Genomic DNA, 23,949 nt, shown 5'->3' with positions numbered 1-23,949 from the left:
AACCAGATGACAAAGGATCAGGACTTACCCAATTCTAACTAAATAGTGGCTCGCTGAAGCTACAGAAGATGAGTACATGATGCCTTCATTGTTACATGCTTGACTTTAAAGCTAGCACCTCATAAATGTCATTGCCATATTTGGTTACCACCAGGGCTGGAACCTGCCCCCCTTCAGTAACTTGGAGAGTGGCTGTCATGAGTACATCTTTCCCCTATTTCAATGCAGATCAGGCTTCTCCTGAAAGACCTTAATTTCCTTCCAGTTATAGCCTCTCTTCTAGTACTTTGGTTGTAACATCAAGTTTGCCAAATGTTCTTTTTCTCTCCAAACTGAATGTTTCCTCTTTCTTTCTGACCCATATGCTCCTTTTCACTGTAGACCTGCATCAGAGTGATTGCTATGAACTATGTAATAAAGCTAAAACTGGGTTGTCTTGAAATCTCCTATGGCAATAAAATCAGTCCATTCTTTCTAAATTTATTCTCAGACAAATTATTAGTCCATGGGTGGAAAGTAGATACACATTTTGCAAAAATATCACACAAGGAGCCTCTAACCTAATTGTTAATGCTATTCTCATCTTAAACTTTTTGAGCTGGGTGGGCTGCCATATTAAACATAGCTCTCAGCATTACCATCTTCCAAGTTCCTGATAGAATGGCCCATTAAGCTCTGCTTACAATGCTCAATTTCTTTTCTAGTGCAAAGTTTCGATGTTTTCCACGTTCCTGAAAGGAAGAAAAAGGGTCAGGTTCTTCACAGCAACAACCTGCTCTCTAGTACTGAATTACATATTGTTACTTTTCTGTTGCTGCTATAAAACACTGCCACCATGACAATGTATAGAAGAAAAGGCTTATTTTGGCATAGCTTTAAGAGGTCTGTCATGGTGAGGAAGTATGGCAGCAAGTGGCAGGCATGAAAGATGGAGCAGCAAGCTGAGAGCTTACCTCTTGATTGGCAAGCAAGAAGCAGAGAGAAGTAGGATGAGGCATCAAGCTCTAAAAGACCACCCTGAGTGATGCACTTCCTCCAGCAAGGCCAAACCTCTTAAGCCTTTCCAAATAGCCACATGAACTGAAGTACAAGTGTTTAAAAACTGTGACCCATTAAACTGGAAAACTCAAATGGATTTCTGTATTCAGCCAAAAACCCAAAATTAAACAAAGAAGAGGTCAAGAAACCAAGCATACCCACAACAAATGAGGGGATTGAAATAGTAATGAAAAGCCCTCCAGGTTAAAAAAAAATTAGTTCAGAACCAGATTAACAGCAGAATTCTACTGGACATCCAAAGATCTTCAGCTAGTATTTCTTAAACTGTCAAAAAAAAAAAAAAATAGACAGGAGAACCCTGTCTATGGAGCCAGTATCACCCTAATACCAAAACCAGGTAAAGATACAACAACCAAAAAAGAGAGAAGATGGGAGAAGAAAAAGAAAAAGAAAGGAAGGAGGGAAGGAAAGAAGCAAGAAAGGAAGGAGGGAGGGAGGGAAAGAAGAAGAGAAGGAAGAAGGGAGGGAAGGAAGGAAGGAAGGAAGGAGGTAGGGAAGGAAGAAAGGAAGAAAGGAAGGAAGGGTAAAACTGCAGACAAATACCTCAGGTGAAAACAGACTAAACTACTCAATAAAAACTTTTAAACAAATTACAGACATACATCAAAAAATTGTAGAACTAGAACTAGAAAAAAAAATCATCCTGAGTGAGGTAACCCAGACTCAGAAAGACAAACATGGTATGTACTCACTCATAAGTGGATACTAGATGTAAAGCAAAGGATAACTAGACTGCAACTCACAACTCCAGGGAGGCTACCTAGTAAAGAGGACCCTGAGAAAGACACAGGGATCACCTAATGACAGAGAAATGGATGAGATCTACATGAGCAAACTGGGGGAGGGTGGTAATGGAGGGCAAGGGTCGGGGGAAAGAGAGCTGAGGGGAGTGGGAGGTCCCAGGTGGATCAGGAGCACAGTGGGAGAATGGGGAGGGAGACACCATGATGAATGAAGACCCCAGGGAAATAGGAAGAAGCAGAGTGCTAGAGAGGTCACCAGAAATCCACAAAGATACCCCCCACTGTAGACGACTGGCAATGGTTGAGAGAGTGCCTGAGATGATCTGCTCTTGTGATTGGATGGCTGAACATCCTGGCTGTCATGATAGAACTCTCATCCAATGTCTGATGGAAGTGGATGCAGAGATCCACGACTAAGACCCAGGTGGAGCGCCAGGGGCCCAATCAGCAAGAGAGAGGAGGGATCATATGAGCGAGAGATATTGAGACCATTGTGGGAAAAAGCACAGGGACAAATAGACAAACAAGTGGAAATGTATGAACTGTGAACCAATGGCTGAGGAACCCCCATGGAACTGGACCAGGCCCTCTGGATAAGTGGGACAGTTGATTAGCTTGAACTGTTTGGGAGGCCCCCAGGCAGTGGAGCCAGGACCTGTCCTTGGTGCATGGGCTGGCTTTTTGGAGCCTGGGGCCTACGTTGAAACACTTTGCTCAGCCTTGGTGTAGGGAGGAGGAGACTGGACCTGCCTTGGCTGAGTCTACCAGGCTGGGCTGACTCCCCAAGGGAGACCATGCCTTGGAGGAGGTGGGAATGGGGGGGTGGATTGGGGGGTAGGGCTGGGGGTTGGGAGGAGGGAAGATGGGGAATCTGTGGGTGATATGTGAAATTAAGTTAAATATATATATTAAAATACAGTGAAGCTTATTATAAAAAATTGTACATTATGACCAACTTGGTTTTAACCCCAAAATGCAGGGATGTTTCAACATTTGCAAGGCAATAAATCAATAGATGCATAAAAGCCTTCAGCAAAATCCAACATGCCTTCATGATAAAAATCTCAGAAAATGTAAAGATAGAGGGAACATACCTCAACATTATAAAAGCTATATAGAAGAAATCCACAGCCAACATGAGCCTAAATGGAGAAAAACATGAAGCACTTCCAGTGATGTCAAAATTGAGACGGGGTGTCTGCTCTCTCCACTTCTTTTCAGTACTGTGCTTGAAGTACTAGCTAGAGCAATAAGATAAGATTAGAAAAGGAAATTGAAGAGCCACAAATAGCAAAAGAAGAAGCCAAACTATCCCTGTTTGTTGATAAGATGGCACTATACATTAGAGATAACAAAATTCTACCAGAAAATTTCTTGAAATAATAAACAAATTCATCAGTGTGACAGGATACAAAGTCAACTTGCACAAAATAATAGCTTTTTTATACATCAACAACAAGCATACAGAGGAGATCTTGTACATACTTTCATTCACAATAACCTCAAAAAATATTGAGGAATAAATATAAGCAAGATTTCTCAAATGAAAATTTAAACCCTGAAGAAAGAGGTAGAGAAAGACACTGGAAAATGAAAAGACAAGCCAATGCACTCATGGAATAGTAGAATAAAAACTGTGGAGATGTCATTTTACCTATTTACAGATTCAATGCAATTCCAATCGAAATCCTCATTCTATTCTTAACAGAAATAGAAAAAAAAAAAAACCAGGTAGCCAAAACAATCTGGGGCAAAAAGAACAAAGCCAGAGGGATTACACTTCCAGATCTTAAGATATATTACAGAGTCACAGTAATAATTAGAAAGATATGACATTAATATGAAAATGGAAATGTAAACCAATGAAATAAAATCAAAGATCTGAAACTGAGCACACATAACTTTAGCTTAATATTTGACAAGAAATCAAAACCATGTGCATGACCAAAGAAAGCATCTTCAAAAAATGGTGCTGGAAAAACTGGATATTCACACAAAGAAGACTACAATTATACCCATATCTGTCAGCTTGCACAAAAACTAGCTTCAAATGGATCAAAGACCTAAACATGAAACTTGTAACACTGAAACTGCTAGAAGAAGAAAAAAATATGGGTACTACCCTAGATGACACAGGTGTGGGAAAAGACTTCCTGAGTAGGGTTCTATTTGCCCAAGAATTAAGACCAACAACTGACAAGGGGAGCCTCATCAAACTAAATACTTCTGCACAGTTGAAGAAACACTCAATTAGGCAGAGAAGCAGCCCAAAATGAGAGAGAATCTTTGCTAGCTATACATCCGACAGAGAGTTAATATCCAGAATATGCAAAGAACCAAAGCACCAAGAATCAAAACAACAAATGACCCATTTAAAGTATGGATCTGGGACCTGAATAAAGAGTTCTCAAATGAAGAATAAAAATGGCTGAGAGATATTTCAAAAAGGTTCATTGCCCCTAGTAATTATGGAAATGTAAGTAAAAACAAATTTGGTATTTGATTTTACCCTATTCAAAGTGGCACAGATCGCAGGAACAACAGACAATAAGTGCTGGAGGAGATGCAGGGAAAAGGGAACTCTCATTCATGCTAAGTGGAACTGGAAACTGGGGCAGCAGCTATGGAAATCGCTATGGATGACTTTTAAAAAGCTAAAAATAAACCTACCATGAGCTGGCTATACCACTCCTTAGCTTACACTGAAAGGACTCAGCATCTTCAAAGGACATATTCCATAGATCCTTGCTCAGCCATGTTCACTGTTGACCTATTCACAATGGTTAGGCAATGAAAACACCGAATGTCCTGTGGCAGGCGAATGAATGATGAAAATGTGGGGTAGATGTACACTATGGAATACTATTCAACTGTAAAGAAAAACAAAACAATGGCTTTTCATGTAAATGGATCCAGAAAAGATCATATTGAATGAGATAAACAACACCCAAGAAGACAATTGCTTCAGTTCTTTCTCACTGGAGGCTCCTATCTCCAAATCTTCAGAGTATGTAGTCTGTAGTAACTATAGAAATCAAGAAGGTAAAGTGGGACCATTCCCAGACTACAGTGGTTGAGGAGCAGTAGAAAGAAGAATATCAGGGTACAAGTAATCCGATCAGGGAAATGGAAATGGGGGTGGGAGTGGGAGTGTAGAATCTTTCAGGAGAGGAACCTACAGAAGAAGGTGGGAGGAGAGTAAAGAGGAATAGCAGGATACAAATGATCTGATAAGGAAATGGGAGAAGTGGGCTTCTTTAGGGACGGGGAGGACAGTAATATAAAAGGATGAAGGTGGGTAAAAGAAGAATAAGGGTGTCTGAAAAATCCACAAGAAAGTACACTATTAACTATTTACTTAAAATACCTTTAATATGTAGAATTCCATATATAAATATGCATTGTTTTAATGAACTTTTCTCTTCTGTGCTGACATTCCTTCTTCTAGAGCCAAGAACTCCCTAACAAAGCCCAAATCCCAGACCCTCTTTTGATTTCTTGGCCAGGGCTATTCAAAAGACTCCCAAACCTACCACTCATTGCTGTTGTCTTGGTTAATGTCTGAGGTGGAAGGCTAAGTCCTCATTAACGAAAATGGTACAATACACTTCAGAACCAGGTCCCAGAGATCCCTAAGCTTCCATAGTAACAAAAGACACCATGAAATATTCCAGTGGAGGGAGACAACCAACCTGCAAGCTATGAGATCAATAAACCATGTCAATGACTAGCATGACATGATAATCCTAAGGGGAATATATTATCCTTATACACACCTTGTCAGTAACTCTTTAACTGAACCCAAGTCCCACTCAAAAAGAGGAAAACCATGCCGGCTACCAAAAACCCAGCTAACTATTCAGTGTTAATGAAGTCATGAATATTGGAGGAGAATCTACAATTACTACTTTACATAATCCCTAACAACAATGTATAAATATTTGTTCTTATACTCACCGATAAGTATAGTCTTCACTCGACATCAAGAAAGCTTCTCTTTGCAACAGACAAAGACAACTACAGAAACCACAGCCAATCAACATGCAGAGTTATGGAGCCTAGTCCCAACAGATACATCCACAAAACACTCTTGCACCTAAGGATCAAGAAACCCTGCTAAAGAAGGAGCAGAAAGATCATAGGAGCCACATTATTAGGGAGTTTGCTGTGAGATTATCTCCCAGTAATATCAGAAGCTAGAACCATAAATTCTCACTAACATTCCTGTCCAAACATGAGCTGAGCAAGGATGATACAAATACACACACTAAAGTAGATTGGGGAAAGCCAACAAGTCCTCAATACACAGAATTATAGGCAACTGGGGTAAGCTGGAAGCTGGAGAGATGGAGAAGAGCACACCAATTAGTTTTCCAGTACCAAAATGTCAACCCTGAAAACATGCATACACTTAACATTATACAGCCTGAACAGGTTGCATTTAGGAATATAGATGTATATATATTTAGATGTATACATTCAATAATGACTAGTGAAGAAACAGAACATGAATATGAAGAACAATATAAAAGTAAAGTTTGGAAGAAAGAAAGGAAAGGAAGTAATGTTGTAATTATATTATAATAAAAAATAAAAACCTTCAAATAAGCTGAGAATGAAACAGAATTTCCTCAATATAAAAGAAGTAAACTGTGCATGTCTCCAGCCAGCCTCGCACATACTGATGAAATGTTTTATGGCTTCTCTGTAAGGACAGAAATGAAGCAATGATTTCTGGTCTTGCCGAGTCAGCACTTTATGATCTCATGAGCCACAACGATGCAAATAAAAGTCACATAGTCTTATGTTTTATGCAGAAAACACTAAAACTCAAGAAGAAATGCACTAGAAATAATAACTAACACTAGCAAATCTGCAGAATTCGGCATCAGTGTATAAACATTAATTCTACTTACATACTCTGAATATGAAAAGTCAGAAAGTAAAGTTTACAAAGAATAATTCTACTGGTCATGTAGCTCCAAATTAGAACAAGTATTAATGTACAAAGATCTTGGTTCTATCCCTGCTCCCCAAAAATACTACAGTAAAGGAAAAATCCCATTGCTGGTGTAATTAATAATTATGAAATACTTTGGGTAAATTTTAAAATTTTCAATGCTTATATACTCAAAACTGGAAAATATTTATACAATTAATGTAAATATATAAGTGGAAAGGTATGTTCTATTCAAAAATCAGACTAATTCACATTTAAATTATGTTATTTTTCCTGTGAACTAGTATGTGTGTGTGTAGATTAATATTTTCTCAGAAAAAGAAAATCCAAGCAATCTTTTCAGCAGCAAATGAGAAGCTGTTCTAACACTAAGTAAGGCCCACAGATCCATGGGGAGTTCCATAACTTGCAGATGCATCAATGGGATCTGAGAACCCAGGATTTGGATTAGCTCTGACTCATAGTAACTACCTACAGAAAGCTCCCCAGCCAAAAGCACAGACTGAAGACCCAGGTGAGAAGCCTGAATTGACACAGGACAGTACTGACCCTCAGAAGAACACTAGATATGGAGCCCTAAATCCAAGTCCCACAAAGGAAAGGGCACCTCAACTCTACTAGAATGTAGGACTCTATACATTGTAAATCCCTTCACTGAAAGAAGAAAGATTTGAATTTTTAGAAATTGAAAATAAGAAAAATTTGATGAATAATTCTCATTTCCTTTATGTGCTGTAATGGTCATGATCCAGCACATAAAGAAAAACAACCCACTAAAATGTAAGATAGAATGTCTTCTGTGAAAATAATTAAGCCCATAGTAATACCCTGTAATGGATATGACCTGAAAGAAGTTCTTGACCAAAAAAAGTTAAAGGAATAATAATAAATGCATTTAAACAAATCACAGAAGACATTACTGTACTTACTCCAAGAGGGCAAAAAGAAAGAGCTGAATGAAATAAAGAAGATAGACACCATCTTAGGGTAAAATAGTGGAAAAGGTTTTTGCAAGCAGATGTAAGTAAGAAACAAGCAGGTGCAGCTATGCTAATATCAACAAAATAGACTTCACATCTGCAAAATAAGAGAGATAAATCAGGTCACTTTATACTCATCAACTGAAGAATCCATCAAGAGAACATTATAAATCTAAAAATGTAAGTACCAAATACAGGTACATAAAATTTCATAAAACAAATATTACTATGTGGAAATCCACAGATTAATAACAATTCATGACTATTGTTGACATTATTACCTAATTCCCATCAATAGGTCATTGTGGCAAAACAAACATTGGAATTAAATGACATCATAAATAAAACAGTCCTAACAGATGTATTAAAGACTACATATTCTTCTTAGCAGCCTATGGGCCTCTCTCCATAAAGCTTATCACACCCAAGGACACAGAAAAAGACAACAAATGTAAAAAAAATGAAATCACACCTGTGTTCCATCTGACTACAATAGGACAAAATTAGACACCAGTAGCAATAAAAAGTACAGAAAGTACAGAAACTCACATCATTAAACAACACAGTATGAAATGATGTATGAATAACTGCAGAAATCATGACAGAAATAGGAAAATTCCTAAAAGTGAATGAAGATAAATGTATACCATATGAAATTTTGTAAGAGAGTATGAAGGCAGTTCAAGGAAAAAGTTAAGTACCAACAATAACAATGACCAAGTTGGTTTTATTCAAGTAATGTAGGGATAACTCCTCATATCTAAATCAACAAATGTATTTTACATAATGAGGTAAAAACAAATCACACAATCATCTCAATAGACACAGAAAAAGCCTTAGCAAAACTTGGCATCCCGTCATGATAAAAGTTAAAGTCATGGGTGCTAAAGAATGGGGGAATATATCTTAATATAGTAATATAATGAAGGCTACATATAGTAAATCCATAGCCCACATTATAAAGAATTGAGAATACACAATGACTTCCCACTAAGATCAGAAACAAGACAAGAGTACCAACTTTGTTCAATGCAGTGCTTGAAGTCTTAGCTGGAGCACTATGAGAAGAAAATAAAATAAAAGGATACAAGTAGGAACAGTATCCCTTTTCATAGATGATATCATTCTATACATACAATAGGTTAAAAATTTCATCATAATCCCCTTAGTGCTAATAAACAGATTAAGCAAGTGGCAGAATAAAAAATTAACACATAAAAATCAGTAGCCTCTCCATGTACAGAGGACAAACAGGCTGAAACAATATCAGGGAAACAATTCCATTCACAATGCTATACATATACACAAGTACCTTGAAATAAACAGCCAATAAAAGGAAAGGCACACACACAATGAAAATGCGAGATATTGAAGAAATAAAATGAAGAAGACACCAGAGATGATAAAAAAAACCTCTATGACTACTGATTAGAAGAATCAGTCTTTTGAAATTGGTTATCCAACCCAAATTCTGAGGTTATTATTTATAGATATGGATGGTGAGATTAAAAAAGTGTGTGTATCCACAAATAGTAAGGATAATCAAATCAATTTTGTAAAAAAAGAATGCTACCATAGTTAACATAATGCCTGATTTCAAATACTACTACAGAGGCATAACAATAGAAATGGTATGGTATTGGCACAGAAACATATTCATAGTCAGAGCAATAGAACTGAGGACCCAGATATAAGCACACCCAACTACAGTTATCTGTCTTTTACAAAATATCAAATACATTCACAGGATACAGAATCATAAACAAATGGTGATGTAAAAGCAGGGTTTCAACATTCAGAAAGTGAAATGATATTTTATCTCTCACCATATATGACATTCAACTCTAAAGGCATCAATGATCTTATTAAAAGACACAAAATCATGAAATTACTAGAGAAAAAGTTAGAGTGTGCTTGAGCTTATAGACATGGATAAGGATTTTCTAAGTATAAAATGTTTTCCAGTAATGCAGTAAATAAAATTAACAACTGACAAATGGGGCTTCATGAAACCAAAAGGCTTCTGCGTGGCAAAGGAAACTGTGAAGAGAATGAAGGAGCAGCGCACAGAATGCAAGAAAATCTCTGCCAGCTATTCATCTGACACATTAATGTATAAAAATATATAAATAAATAAGGGGTTGGGGATTTAGCTCAGTGGTAGAGCACTTGCCTAGCAAGTGCAAGGCCTTGGATTCAATCCTCAGCTCCAAAAAAAAAAAAAAAAAAGAAAGAAAGAAAAGAAAGAAAGAAAGAAAGAAAAATGAAACAGGGACCACAAGGACACATGCTCAACTATGTTCATAGCAGCTTTATTCATAATATCCAGAACCTGGAAACAACTTAGATGCCCTCACCTGAAGAATGGATAAAGAAAATGTGGTACATATACACAGTGGAGTACTACTCAGCAGTAAAAATACGATATCATGAAATTTGCAGGCAAGTGGATGGAACTAGAAAATATCATCCCAAGTGAGGTAACCCAGACTCAGAAGGACAAACATGGTATACGCTCACTTATAAGTGAATACTAGATGTAAAGCAAAGGATAACCAAACTACAACACACAGCTCCAGAGAAGCTAGCTAACAAGGAGGACCCTAAGAGGGACACATGGATTGCCCTGGGAAGGGGAAATAGATGAGATCTCCTAAGTAAACTGGGGATGAGGGAGGCAATGGAGGGTAGGGGATGGGGGATGAGAACATAAAGGAATTGGATGGTCTGGCTGGAACAGGTTATGGAGTGGGAGAGCAATGTAAGTGATACTATTGGTGAAATTATTAAGGCCACTCCACGTAGTTAAAAGAGAGGTTTATTTTGTGGGGTAACTTACAAATGAAAGGGTAGGTTGCAGGGTCTGGCAAAGGTATAGGGTAGTCCGGCGGTGTTCTCTGGAGAACTCTGCTCGGTCCACCTCCAGCGTCCGGCGTCCAGCGTCCCGGAACCAAGAGAGCCACCTCCTCCTGCTCCTCGGTCTTCCGCTCCCTCCTCTGCCCTGCCTTGTGGGCATGATCATTACTGAAGCCTCAATGGAGGTTGGAACTTCCAGGCCAATGCTGGGATGGCTATCTACTACATCTCCCCCTTTTTTCTAAATAAGAAAGTTCTAACCTAATACAAGACTATACACAAAGAGATGGTTATCAAATATTGTCCAGGAGTAATGAGGGATAATGACTTAGATAAGTTGGAATTACAATAAGTGCAAACAATGTCAAGCAAAAAAACACATAGTAAAATCCAGGGAAGTCTAGAGCGTGGGTAGGTGGCATGTTACAAAGATCATTCCAAAAGGTATCCTATCCTAAAGAACCTGAGTCTAATACATAATATATTCTATCTAAGATATTATATATGTATATATACTAAGTTGTAACTATAACTGCTAATCTCCAACCTCATCAAAGACCTGAGAAGGAATGTAATAATACCTGAGAAATGAGAGAAGGACGCAAGTGACTTTCGGGAGTCTTGCAAGAGTAAACAGAGACAAGGGCAGTTCTTTGCCCAGTAGGCTATTTTGTGCCAAGAAGACAAACTTCCAAATGGAAATGTCTTAGAAGCCCAACATTCTCTCAGGATCAAATTGGTGCTGCCAGGAGCAATTGTGTCTCACGTCAACAGAATGCTAAATTATTTAAATGCCATATTCTCTAGGTCCATGAAGTGTTTGAAGATTACCTGTCCATCTGACCTATGTATTTATAAATCTGGATAACCTAACTAACATAATTATAGAGGTGACAAGCATAGGTGACAATAACTCTGTAAGTCTCATCTACCTAAACAACCTAAGGACTAAGGCTTCCTATAAATAAGGCAAAGAGTCTGTAAGCAATTGTACAGTAAAAGGACAATGACTTCAAATTGTGACAATACACAAAATATCTTTAACAGAGGTAGGAATGTATAGTGCAATATGCAATATGATAATAATCCTAAATATATATCAGTGTACAGAATATCTTAAACAGAAGTAGAACATACATACAGTATGACAGACATAAATTCACATATGTATCAATATACAAATATTTCAAATAAGAGTAAAAATATGTGTACAATATAACAAACATAGTTCTGTATTTGTATCAATATACAAATTATCTTAAATAGGAATATAAAAAGTTTATATTTGTATCAACATATAAGAATTCATAACAGTGCAAAGGCTGCTATATTACTAAATTTGTTTACTAATGTATGTGATAGTCTACCATAACATGTTATACATATCCATTCCATTTCTTTTTCCCTTTTTTTTTTTTGAGACATATTTTCTTTCCTTAAGGAGAGTACTGAGTTTGACCATTTCTTCTACCCCCAACCCTAGAACCATTATCCATAACCCTGAGAAATATGAAACCTAAGGGATAAGGGGCGTCGTTTTCTTAGAATTGCTTCCTGCTGTTTAGGGGGCGATGGTATCTCTGTTGGGTATTGTGAGAAAGCTCAGATAGTTAAATCTCAGTTAGACTAACTGTAGATTCTGCAGCAACTCTTAGAGTAATGGGTAAGATTGTCTGAAATTCTGGCAAGAAGTGTAGTATGATGATGATTACCAGGGTATCATTCTGGATTGGGAAGAGTTGTTATTGTTGTTGGGGCCCCATCTTCCTTCTGGAGACTTCAGAGATTGCTATTGGAAAAAAAACTTATTTTTTTTATCAGAATGGAAGGTTTGGATTTAAAGATGTCATGACATGTAAGAAAGGATTCCAAGAAATCAAGAATAAGCATGGAGAGAATTAGAATCTTGAAGATAATGGTCCCTTATAATTGGTTTCCTTCTGTCTCACACCAGAGGGCTCTTCTGATATGGGACTGAAGAATCTCTCAACCTTTTTTTTTTTTTTTAATCAATATGCTTGGGGTTAGAGAAGGAGTGAGCCAGTTCCATCTCCAAAGCCAGCTTGGTTTATAATTAAATTGGAACTACAACTATTCTAGATTGATAGAGATATAGATGTTAGACAGTGATATCTTACCCTGTGTAGATTGGTACCAATAGATTCTTTCTTTCTGCTGTAAACATCTGGATATCCAAGGCCTTATGATTTCTGGAAGATGGGTATTTCCATTATCCTGGAAAGACAAAACAGAAGCCTACCCCAACCTTTGATTGTTAAATTTTTCTTACAACCTGAGGAGATGTCACATTGGTGGATGATCTTTTATTTCTCCTCATCAAGGGGTTTCTCCTGTTCAAATCGAATTTTTATTAATTTTGTTGGTATCCATAGCTTTTCTTCTCCTGTGGAAACAAAAGCAAAACCCCTTCCCCAACGTAGGACATATCCATGTTTCCATTCTGAGGTCAACACATCTTTGAAATAAACCGGTTGGTTTAGCTCAGGAGTTTCGTTTGTCGTCCAATGTCTCTCCGCAGCTGTTGTTCCTTTCTCATCAGCATTGAGAAAATTCAAGGTTAATAAAGCACTATGCAATCTATTTCTAGGAGTCATTGTTACCTGTTGCTGTTTATTTAGCATATCCTTTAAAGTTTGATTAGATCTTTCTATGACTGCTTGGCCTGTGGGATTGTGTGGTATACCTGTAACATGCTTTATATTGTAATAAGCAAAGAACTGTCTCATTTTATTGGAGACATATGCTGGGGCATTATCTGTCTTGATTTGTACAGGTATTCCCATGATGGCCATAACTTCTAATAGGTGTGTAATCACAGAATCAGCCTTTTCAGAACTCATAGGAGTTGCCCACTGAAATCCTGAATAGGTGTCAATGGTATGGTGTACATACTTTAATCTTCCAAATTCTGCAAAATGAAACACATCCATCTGCCAAATTTTATTTCTTTGTATACCTTTTGGATTGCTCCCTGCAGGTAATGGAGTTTGGTTATAGAAGGAACAAGTAGGACATATATCCTTAGCTTGTTGCCAAGTAATGGAGAAATCCTTCTTCAAACCTTTGCTATTTACATGGTGTTTCTTATGAAATTCTGAGGCTTCTAGCACATTACCTATTAGTAACTGATCAATCTCATCATTACCTTGTGCTAGAGGTCCTGGCAGACCTGTATGGGATCTGATATGTGTTATATATATAGGATGTTCCCTTTTTCTGATGATTTCCTGCAGTTGTATGAATAATGAAGTTAATTCTGTATTATCAGGAATAAATTCAGCAGTTTCAATGTGTAAAACAACTCTCTCTGCATATTGAGAGTCAGTGACTATATTGAGGGGTTCTGTGAAGTCCATCAGTACCATAAGAATGGCATACAGTTCTGCCTTTTGTACAGAGCTGTATGGACTTTGTACCACTTTACTTAAGTCTCCTGATTTGTATCCTGCTTTCCCTGATTTATTTGCATCAGTATAGAATGTGAGGACTCCAGAAATTGGCTTATGTCATACAATGTGAGGAAGGACCCATTCAGTCTTCTTTATGAATTCTATCCTCTTGCTTTTGGGATAATGGTTGTTAATCTCTCCCAAAAAGTTACTGCAGGCTCTCTGCCAGTATTCATTATCTTTCCATAGTGATGAAATTTCCTCATTAGTTAAAGGTACTACAATTTCTGCTAGGTCCATTCCTGTTAACTGACGAAGTCTTAATTTACCTTTTTGAATCAAATCAGAGATCTTTTCTATATAAGTCTTTAATTTTTTATTTGGTTTACGTGGTAGGAATATCCATTCCAATATAATATCTTCCCTCTGCATCAAAATACCTGTGGGGGAATGTCTGGAAGGGAATATGACAAGAATGCATTTAAGTTCTGGATCCACACGATCCACATGTGCTTCTCGAATTGTCTTTTCTACTAGAGCCAATTCCTTCTCAGCTTCGGCTGATAATTCTCTAGGACTATTTAATTCTTTGTCCCCTTCTAGAGTATTAGCCAAATTTTGTAGTCCATCTTTGGGTATTCCCATGATACCCAATAAGTTGGAAATGCTTCCTAACAACTTTTGAAAATCATTAAGGGTCTTTAATCGATCTCTCCTCAGTTGTACCTTTTGGGGTCTAATTTTTTGTAACTCTATCTTATATCCTAAGTAATTAATAGAATCTCCTCTTTGTATTTTTTCAGGAGCAATTTGCAGTCCCCAGCGAGGCAAAACTTTTTTTACTTCTTCAAACGTGCTTTCTAATGTGTCTAACTTTGGATCAGCTAATAGGATATCATCCATATAGTGATAAATTATGGATTGTGGAAACTTTACACGAATTATCTCCAATGGTTTTTGCACAAAGTATTGGCATAAGGTAGGGCTGTTTAACATTCCCTGTGGGAGGACCTTCCATTGATATCTCTTGACTGGCTGAGAATTGTTATAATTAGGAACTTTGAAGGCAAATTTTTCTCTATCATTTTCTTGTAATGGTATGGTAAAGAAACAGTCTTTTAAGTCAATAACTATTATAGGCCATTCTTTGGGTAGCAGAGAGGGCAAGGGCATCCCAGTCTGTAGGGAGCCCATTGGCTGAATTACTTTATTAATAGCTCTCAGATCTGTCAGCATTCTCCAATTACCAGACTTTTTTTTAATAACAAATACAGGAGAATTCCAAGGGCTGGTAGATTCTTCAATGTGTTGAGCATTTAACTGCTCTTGAACCAGCTGTTCTAAAGCTTGTAGCTTCTCTTTTGTCAAAGGCCACTGTCCAACCCAGACAGGTTTATTAGTTAGCCATTTTAAAGGTAAGGCAGTTGGTACTTCTGAGAGTTCAACAGCAGTTGTGCTCTGTTTGTGTACAGCCTGAATGGTTGGTGACTGGTTTTTATAGCATGTTATGATATTATTCCTAGAAACATGCATTGGCCTGTATTCCTTTTCTGAGAGTGTAGGAATTTTAATTTGGGTATTCCACTGTTGTAACAGATCTCAGCCCCATGGATTTACTGCTACATTTGCTACATATGGCTTCAGCCTTCCTCTCTGTCCTTCTGGCCCTATGCATTCAACCCATCTCGAACTCTGTTTTATCTGAGATAGGGTGCCAATTCCTAAAAGTTGGACATCTACCTCTTGAAGAGGCCAATTTGGATGCCATGATTTTGGTGTAATTAGTCACATCCGCACCTGTGTCTACCAGGCCCTCCAGAACAAAGCCATTAATTCGAATTCTAAGCTTTGGTCTTTGTTCATTTATGGAAGTCTGCCAAAATATTTGTTTTATTGTGTTCTTTGTAAACTGTGATTCATCTATCAGAGCTGTTTTATCATCCATTGCAGTATTGGTTTTTACAATAGGCATTGGTTTATTCAGTTGTCCTGGAGAGGAATGTCTTCCACAGTGGCCGGGAATGTTCTTACCACATTTGATTTGGGGGCCTGCAAGAGGCCCCCTGAGGCATTTCCCGCCAGTAAAGGGTTGCCTCGTATATCTATTTTTGATCTGCACTCACTGGTCCAATGTCAGCCTTTGCCACATCTTCTACATAATCCAGGAGGTGGTTGGGGTCTCCTGTTTAGGCTATTCCTAGAAGGAGTATTAGTTCTAGGATTACCCCATGTACAGTTTTTACTTATATGACCTGGTGTACCACATCTAAAACATTTGGTACCACGGGGCCTTCTTTCACCTCTGGGATTTGTCTCTCCTGTCCAAGCCTCATTACTGTAGTTAAAAGATTCAACACCATTAGTATACTGAATCCATTCTTCCAAAGGAGCTGATCTGATCTTTAATGGTATAAGTATTCGTTTGCATTCTGCATTAGCATTGTCAAATGCCAAGGACTCAGTTAATACTTTTCTTAATTCTTTATCTGATACAGCTTTTGTTATAGCTGTGTTCAGCCTTTGTAAAAAATCAGTGAAGGGTTCATGTGGTCCCTGAAATATCTTTGTGTATACCTCAGTTGCTTTTCCAGGTTCTGGAATTTTTTCCCAAGCATTTAGAGCTGCTGTACGGCATAGGGATATTGTATGCTCATCATAAATGGCTTGTACATTCCTGTCAGCAAAACATCCCTCACCAAGTATTTTATCTTGGGAGATCTCAAAACCTCTGAGTTTACCTTGTTGTTCTAAATTTCTTGCCTCTTCTCTCAACCAGCTTTTCCACTGTAACTGCTGGCTATATTCTAGAACAGCTGAAATTAACTGATGCCAGTCATCTGGAATGATTCTATGTAAGGTAGACCATGAATGTAACATCTGTTTTACATATGTGGAGAGTATCCCATATGTAAGTACTGCTTCCTTTATATTTTTAAAGTCCCTTGTTGAAATTGGTTGTAATGTATATGTCGTATATGGCTCGGGGTGTGTGTCATCTGCTGGCTTCTCATGGATGATAACAGGATAAGCCATTGTATGAGAGCCATTTGGAGATGTTACAACCTGTATGGTCTTGCCCTTCTGCTTATTAGGTCCCTTGTCATGTTTATTGAGAGTTTCCTCCAGGGCTTGTAAACGAGCTCCTAGGGTCTGTTCCAGGGAGTAAACCTCCTCTCTTGTAAGGGATTCCAGATTTTTCATGGAATCATGGAAGTTTTTATGTTCTTCTGAAACACATGATTCCATGGACCTTATCTTATCAAGTAATGATAATTTTTCTTCCTTATATAGTGTCTGAGTAGCTACAACTTCACTCTGGAGAGTTAGTTTTCTATCCATTAAATACTCATATTTATTATCAATAAAAACAATTTTGGGTACAAGCTTGTTTTGTAAATTCTGGTTAGCAGATTCCAGAGAGAGAATCTTTTTATGTAAGTCCTCATTGCTATCTTTTAAAGCCTGTATCAGTCCCAATAATGACTCATCTTTATTCTTACTATTAAACCAGTGTTTGAACACTGTGTGAATTATTACAATGAATGTCAAAATGGTACAGGCCAGATATGTCTTAGGGAGGTCATATATTTCCAGGAAAATATCATTCATCATACAGGCAAAAAGGTTTTTAAATTCTTGTGAGGTAATGTTGTCAGCCATATTACAAGAATTACTCAAAATTTGTTAGTCAGTTTTAAGGTGTAAAATTATCAAGTACTTTTACTTGAAAGAAGCTTACCTTTCCGTGGTTTTGGGGGGTGCAGTAGCACTTTTCAGCCAGCAGGAGGCATTGGTATAGCTCCAAAGCAAGGCCTGCTAGCGACCTTGGCTGGCGGCAGCTGAAGGCAGGAGCCAAGATGGCGGGGAGCCGGCACTCAGGGAGGAGTGGGAATGCCTCACTCACAGCGGTTTTCGCTGGTCTAGGGGCTAAGTTGGGGAACTGAGACCGGATTAGCTGTTCCCTTTTTTGGGAATGGGACCGTGTAGGTGTCCCCTGGTTAAATGGAACTTTGCAGGCGGGTTTAGGTGCCCGCCAGCCGCCAGCGTGAGGAGGCTGAGGGAGGGAGCCGCCTGGGTCTTTGGAATTTGCCCCACGTGAGCGCCAGATATTGGTGAAATTATTAAGGCCACTCCACGTAGTTAAAAGGGAGGTTTATTTTGTGGGGTAACTTACAAATGAAAGGGTAGGTTGCAGGGTCTGGCAAAGGTATAGGGTAGTCCGGTGGTGTTCTCTGGAGAACTCTGCTCGGTCCACCTCCAGCGTCCAGCGTCCAGCGTGGAACCAAGAGAGCCACCTCCTCCTGCTCCTTGGTCTTCCGCTCCCTCCTCTGCCCCGCCTTGTGGGCGTGATCATTACTGAAGCCTCAATGGAGGTTGGAACTTCCAGGCCAATGCTGGGATGGCTATCCACTACAAGATACCATGATATAGGGAGACATCATGGGGCTAGGGATAAACATGGTGCTAGGGAAGATTCCAGGAATCTCCCAGGATGACCCCACCTTAGACTACTAACAATAGTAGCGAGGGTGCCTGAACTGGCTTACCTCAGTAATCAGATTGGTGAATACCCTAACTGTCATCATAGAGGCTTCATCCAGTAACTGATAGAAGCAGATGCAGAGATCCACATCCAAGCACCAGGCCAAGCTCCAGGTATCCAATCAATGAGAGAGAAGACAGATTCTACGAGCAAGGGGCATCAAGATCATGATGGGGAAACCCACAGAGACAATTAACCCAAACTAGTGGGAACTCATGAACTTTAGTCTGACAGCTGTGAAGCATGAATGAACCTGGACTAAGCCCTCTGTGTACAGGAGACAGTTGTATAGCTTGATCTGCTTATGATGCCCCCTGGCACTAGGATCAGAATCATCCCTGGCTCATGAGCTGGCTTTTTGGGCCTGACTATCTATGATGGGACAATGCACAGCCCAGATGCAGGGGGAGGGGCTTGTACTTGCTTCTACTGAATGGATCAGGTTTTGCTGACTTCCCATGGGAGGCCTTAACTTGTTGGAGGAGGGAAAGAGGGGGAGGCTGGAGGGGCAGGAGGAGGGAAGAGAAGAGTATCTGTGGTTGGTATGTAAAATTAATAAAATATTCTTTAATGAAAAATGTCTCAAAAAATAAAATAAAATAAAATAAAAATATACAGAGCAAGTTCCAGGACAGCCAGGACCATTACATAGAGAAACCTTGAAACCTTGTCTAAGAAAAACAAACAAACAAACAAACAAACAAACAAAACCCCCCCACAGAAATCAACTAAAAGATAGGCTATAGAACTGAATGGAAAATTTACAAAGTAAGAGATACAAATACCCAGGAAGCACTCTTAACGTTTTCAATATCTTTACCATCAAGAAAACACAAATTAAAATGACTTTAAGATTCAGTTCCATTCCAGTCAAAATGGCCATCACCAGGAAAACAAATACTAGTGTACAAATGGTGAATGGGAAGATACTTTTACAATGTTTGTAGAGATCTAAACTAGTTCACCTACTTTGGAAATCAGCCTGGAGCTTTCTCAAAACTAGAGATAGAATTGTCATATGACCCAACACCACCACTGCTAGGCATATGCCCAAAGGACATACCCTACTGCAGAGACACTTGAACACACATATCCATTGTTACTCTATTTGCAATGCAATCCATGGGAAATGGAATAAACCTACATGTACCACTATCATATGGATGGATAAGAAAAATGTGGCATACATCACAATAAAATATCAGTCAATTATAAAGAAAGGTTAAATCATGATATTTGCACATAAATAGATAAACCTGGAATAAAAACTATACTATGTAGTGAAACATGGGCCTGGAATGGTGAATGTTGCCTGTTTTCTCTCACATGTGAATTCCTGGCTCCATTTTCCTTTTTTGTGTTGTGTGTTGAAGTTGGAGTGGGAGCTTGAAAACTAGGAAGCAGCCATTGAACTGACGAAGATGGGATAATGGGAGGAGATAGTAGATAATAGGTAAAATGAAAGTGGAGAAGTAGATAATGATTGTAGAAAGGTTTAATCAGAAAGGGATATCTAGGTAAAGGGGAAGACAGCTAACTCAAGGGGAGGGTCCATGGAAAGGCCATATGGAAGCTTATTATCTAAAAACCCTATTAAACATATAATTGGAGAGATAGGAGAATGCATGTGCTATAAAAGAGCTGAGGTGATGTTGGGGGTTAAAATATTAAGTGGGGCTAGAGGAGAGGAGATAGTAATGTGATTATCTTAAACTAATGATATGTGAAAAGGCCTTATGGAAATCTGTTAGTAAGCTAATCTTAAAAACAACTTTAAAATAAAAACTGAGTTCAAACAACACTGCCCTGCACGAGTGAACAATACTACTACTCCCAGAAGTTAATTGTCACTAAAAGAAAATCACAGTGTAAAGCATGGGAGACTTTCTTGGGTGTTATTGGTCAAGGAGGCCCCAAAGATCTCCAAATCAACACAGAATTTTGCCATTGCTCTTGGTTACCCACCCCAACTACATGTTAAGACTGTATTGCTGAATATAATGACCACTTTGGCTGCAGTGCAGAAGGAAATCAATCATGAGATGAGCAGGAAATTCTCCCTTACGGGTAGAACTCATAATGCTGGAAAGCACTTAGCAGGCTGCTGGTGGGGGAAAGAAAAGACATCAGTGTTCTTAGCTAGTGATGGAATAAACACTACAACACTAGCCTACCCCGCAGAGACGTGCCCACTAATACAACAGTGGTATGACTTTATGGTGTAACTAATGGCTTTCTGGTTGGCTTTGAGGACAGCTCATCAGAAAAGAATTTTATGCCTGGCACTGTAATCTTGGTCATCTCATAATCCATGGCTGAGAAGGACATAGGGCGTGGAGTATAACCTGCTGTTGTTAGTTTGTTGATTGTTTAAAGCATAGCAAGAGCTAATAGCACAGGCTGGTCTTTGGTGAGCTGTGGAGCCGCCTTCAACCTTGACTTTTCCTCAGTCCAGCATCCATTCCACAGGACCATAGAAATGAGAGCATTCACCCAGCACTAAGAAAAGTAGGGAACATATCCATGCTTACACTCACTGGCTATCAAGACCACTCATCTGACTGAGTTGCTGCACAAAGCTCATTGCCTCTGAAACATCAAGAGAAATTATTTAGTAATATTGGCCAAACCACTACTTTTTGCCTAGAGGCCAGTCCAAACTGAGGCTTATCCTACTGGAAACCAATCCATACACAAGAAAGAGCAGAGCATCACTGTTGAGCACTCTCAGATAGCAGCACAAGACCCATCAACTCGACTTTCTTTCTGCATCACACTCCTTGTGTCTTTCCTGCAACTAAGGACAGTCCCATTTCACCATGAAACCAATCCCCTCCCCAGCTGAGACCTTGCCCACGTCCTTTCTCCACCACACCCAAGTATCATTTTCTAAAGAACTCGATTCCTGAAGTCTAAGTCTGCTTTCCAAGAGAAGTGACAGAGAGAGGATTTGGCTTGAGAATGGATATATCTTAAGGACAAAAGCTGCCTCTGCTTGGGAGCAGAGGTGGCTGCCAAAAGTTATGCAGCTTAGAAAAACCACTTGCCACTTCAATGAACAGGTCTCCTCAAGGAGTAATAATATGCTAAACAATGACACACACACACCCCAAAACAAAGTTAATGTTCGTGGCAGTGAGGGACGTGACACCCACTCTGCTCCACAGCCCAGTGGCAACAGTGAGAGTTAAGGCCTTGAAACCAGGGCCAGCTAGTCCACCTTCATCTTCATAAAGGAAGCGGCATCTCAACAAAGCACACTTGCTTTAAATGCTGCTTTGAACACACCGGTCCTTCACCCACCCCGTGTCCTTGATCATGAGAGATCCCAAAGAAGAGCCAAATCTTTATTTCTTCCTAGATTCTTCCTTGCAGACTGTGTGCTCAGGTGAAACCTAACTATTTCTAAACTGCAACTCACTCTTTTCTGTGCAACACACTTTAAAGTCAAGATGAAGCCATAACAAGTCTGTTCAACCATCATTTCAGGAATGACCAAAGTCCTCTTGTTCTTGGCTTAGTCTAAAACATATGGCATTGGGTGGTGAGAGCTCACTAAGCACAGGCTCCACAGTCTGAGTGTAGTCTCCACAGCCTGAGTGTAGACTTTACAGTATGAGTGTTGATGTTATAGCTATGACTCAACTGTTCATAGCTCAGCTGTCCTGGGAGATAGTGTTTGTGTTACATGAAAAAGGGTCTTGTCCTGACAGCTCTATGTGCAAAATGCTAAGGTGAATTCATCTCTATTATGATGGAATTCTCAAAGCCTGGTAAATGTCACACAGATTCTGAAGCTGACATGGGAGTGGGGGATTACAGGGCTTCCAAAACTCATGTGACCATGTCACACATTTTTTCCCCCTGGAGAGCATTTTATAGGTTTCAGGAAACATTTTAAGAAGTGGAAACATCTATATGAATGGCTAATTATCCCAGAAATTACAGTAGGCTCAGTTAACATTTCCATTCTGGTACCTGTTATCAAAAAAGTAAAGATGAATAAAAACAGCATCTCAATAAATGTCCTTGTATGGGTGTAAAGTTGTCACCTCCCATACCCTACCCAGACAATCTGGATATCCTTAACCTCACAGGTAAACCAAGCCTCCATCTGTATTCAGCACATCTGTAGAGAGAAAAGTAGGCCTGCTTCCTACTAGCTCATAGTCTGCTGCTCACATAGCTGCCAGTTTCCCAGTTGTCCACAAGGCACAGTGAATACAATCTCTCTGCCCCTTGAGCAGGACATCAGATACTGCTGACCACTTGAACACAACTAAATGTAGAGAAGAATTTGTTCACTACTGCTGTTAGGGATCCTGAAAATATCAAATGTTTCCTTGGGCAATAGTGTGCAGAAGTAATAATTTGGGACTTTGCTTTAGGAGGCCATGAAGTTCACTGAGTCACTCAGATGCTGAGCTTTCATCCTCTGATCTTTGTGATGAGGTCAGTTATGAGCCTCCTCTGAGGTACTATGGGAAAAGATCTAAAACTCTGCATATTGAGCCATACTTACTAACATCTTCTTCCTTAACATAACACAGACTTCTGTAAGTGGGAAAGAAGGCAGAAAGTGTGTTCCACCAGGAAAAATCTTACTGTCTCTTGCAGCTTATTATCAGATAAAGGGCTATACAATGGTGGTAGGATGTTTTCAGAGGTGGGTAACTTCAGAGGTGGGTAGTTTAGGTGTGAAAGCACCAACACTGTTCCCACCTGTCCATTACCATTGTCCTTCAGAGGATGAAATAACCAACATTTTACTTCCCTCCTTACACGCATCAGAGCCTGGTACTGAAGGTCAGGCTCACATACAAATCTCTCTGTCTCTCTGTCACACATACACACATGCATGTACACACACAACACACATACATGCTCACACTCACACACTCACACACTAGAGCACACATACACTCAAAACACATACTCATAAATCAAACATGCGTGCGCGCGCACACACACACACACACACACACACACACACACACACTCATTCACAACTTCCCACACAGTCACCCACATGCACCCATACACTTACACATCACATACACACACACACACACCATGAATACTCATATCCCATACAGTCTCATGCAACCTCACACTCACATACTCACATACATCCTCTCTCACACTGTAAGTATGCTAGTCTGCCTCAGCAGACAGCACACTTTGCATCCTTCATCACTCTGATGACCTTACACTATGTGGATCTGACCCAGCACCGCAGTTCTGAGTCCACGGCACCTTGCTAACCTGTTAGTCTGGATGCAGGGGCTCAAAGCAATTGTATGGGGGAAACATGATGTGTTTACATGATAGGAATGGTCAGGAGAGGGAAAGTAGCAAGTAAATGAACTGCAAGTGTGGTGACTATTGTGTTCCCTGA

At 39.3% G+C, this 23,949-nt stretch overlaps 1 long non-coding RNA gene across 4 annotated transcripts in view; it reads left to right on the top strand.

The window, feature by feature from the left end:
* Positions 1–23,949, top strand: part of LOC118569285 — a 62,580-nt gene that overhangs the window by 5,763 nt on the left and 32,868 nt on the right. Inside the window, exon 3 of one of the 4 annotated variants that reach the window (XR_004943059.1) lies at positions 705–1,343. The exons of the other annotated variants lie outside the window; for them this stretch is intronic. This is a non-coding gene — a long non-coding RNA (uncharacterized LOC118569285). Of the gene's footprint in view, positions 1–704; positions 1,344–23,949 lie in introns of those variants that run through there. 4 annotated transcript variants of the gene reach the window in all.

The sequence above is a fragment of the Onychomys torridus genome, chromosome 18 (genome assembly GCF_903995425.1).
Source record: "Onychomys torridus chromosome 18, mOncTor1.1, whole genome shotgun sequence".
In the NCBI taxonomy this organism is placed as follows: domain Eukaryota; kingdom Metazoa; phylum Chordata; class Mammalia; order Rodentia; family Cricetidae; genus Onychomys; species Onychomys torridus.
This window is presented reverse-complemented; position numbering and strand designations above follow the sequence as displayed.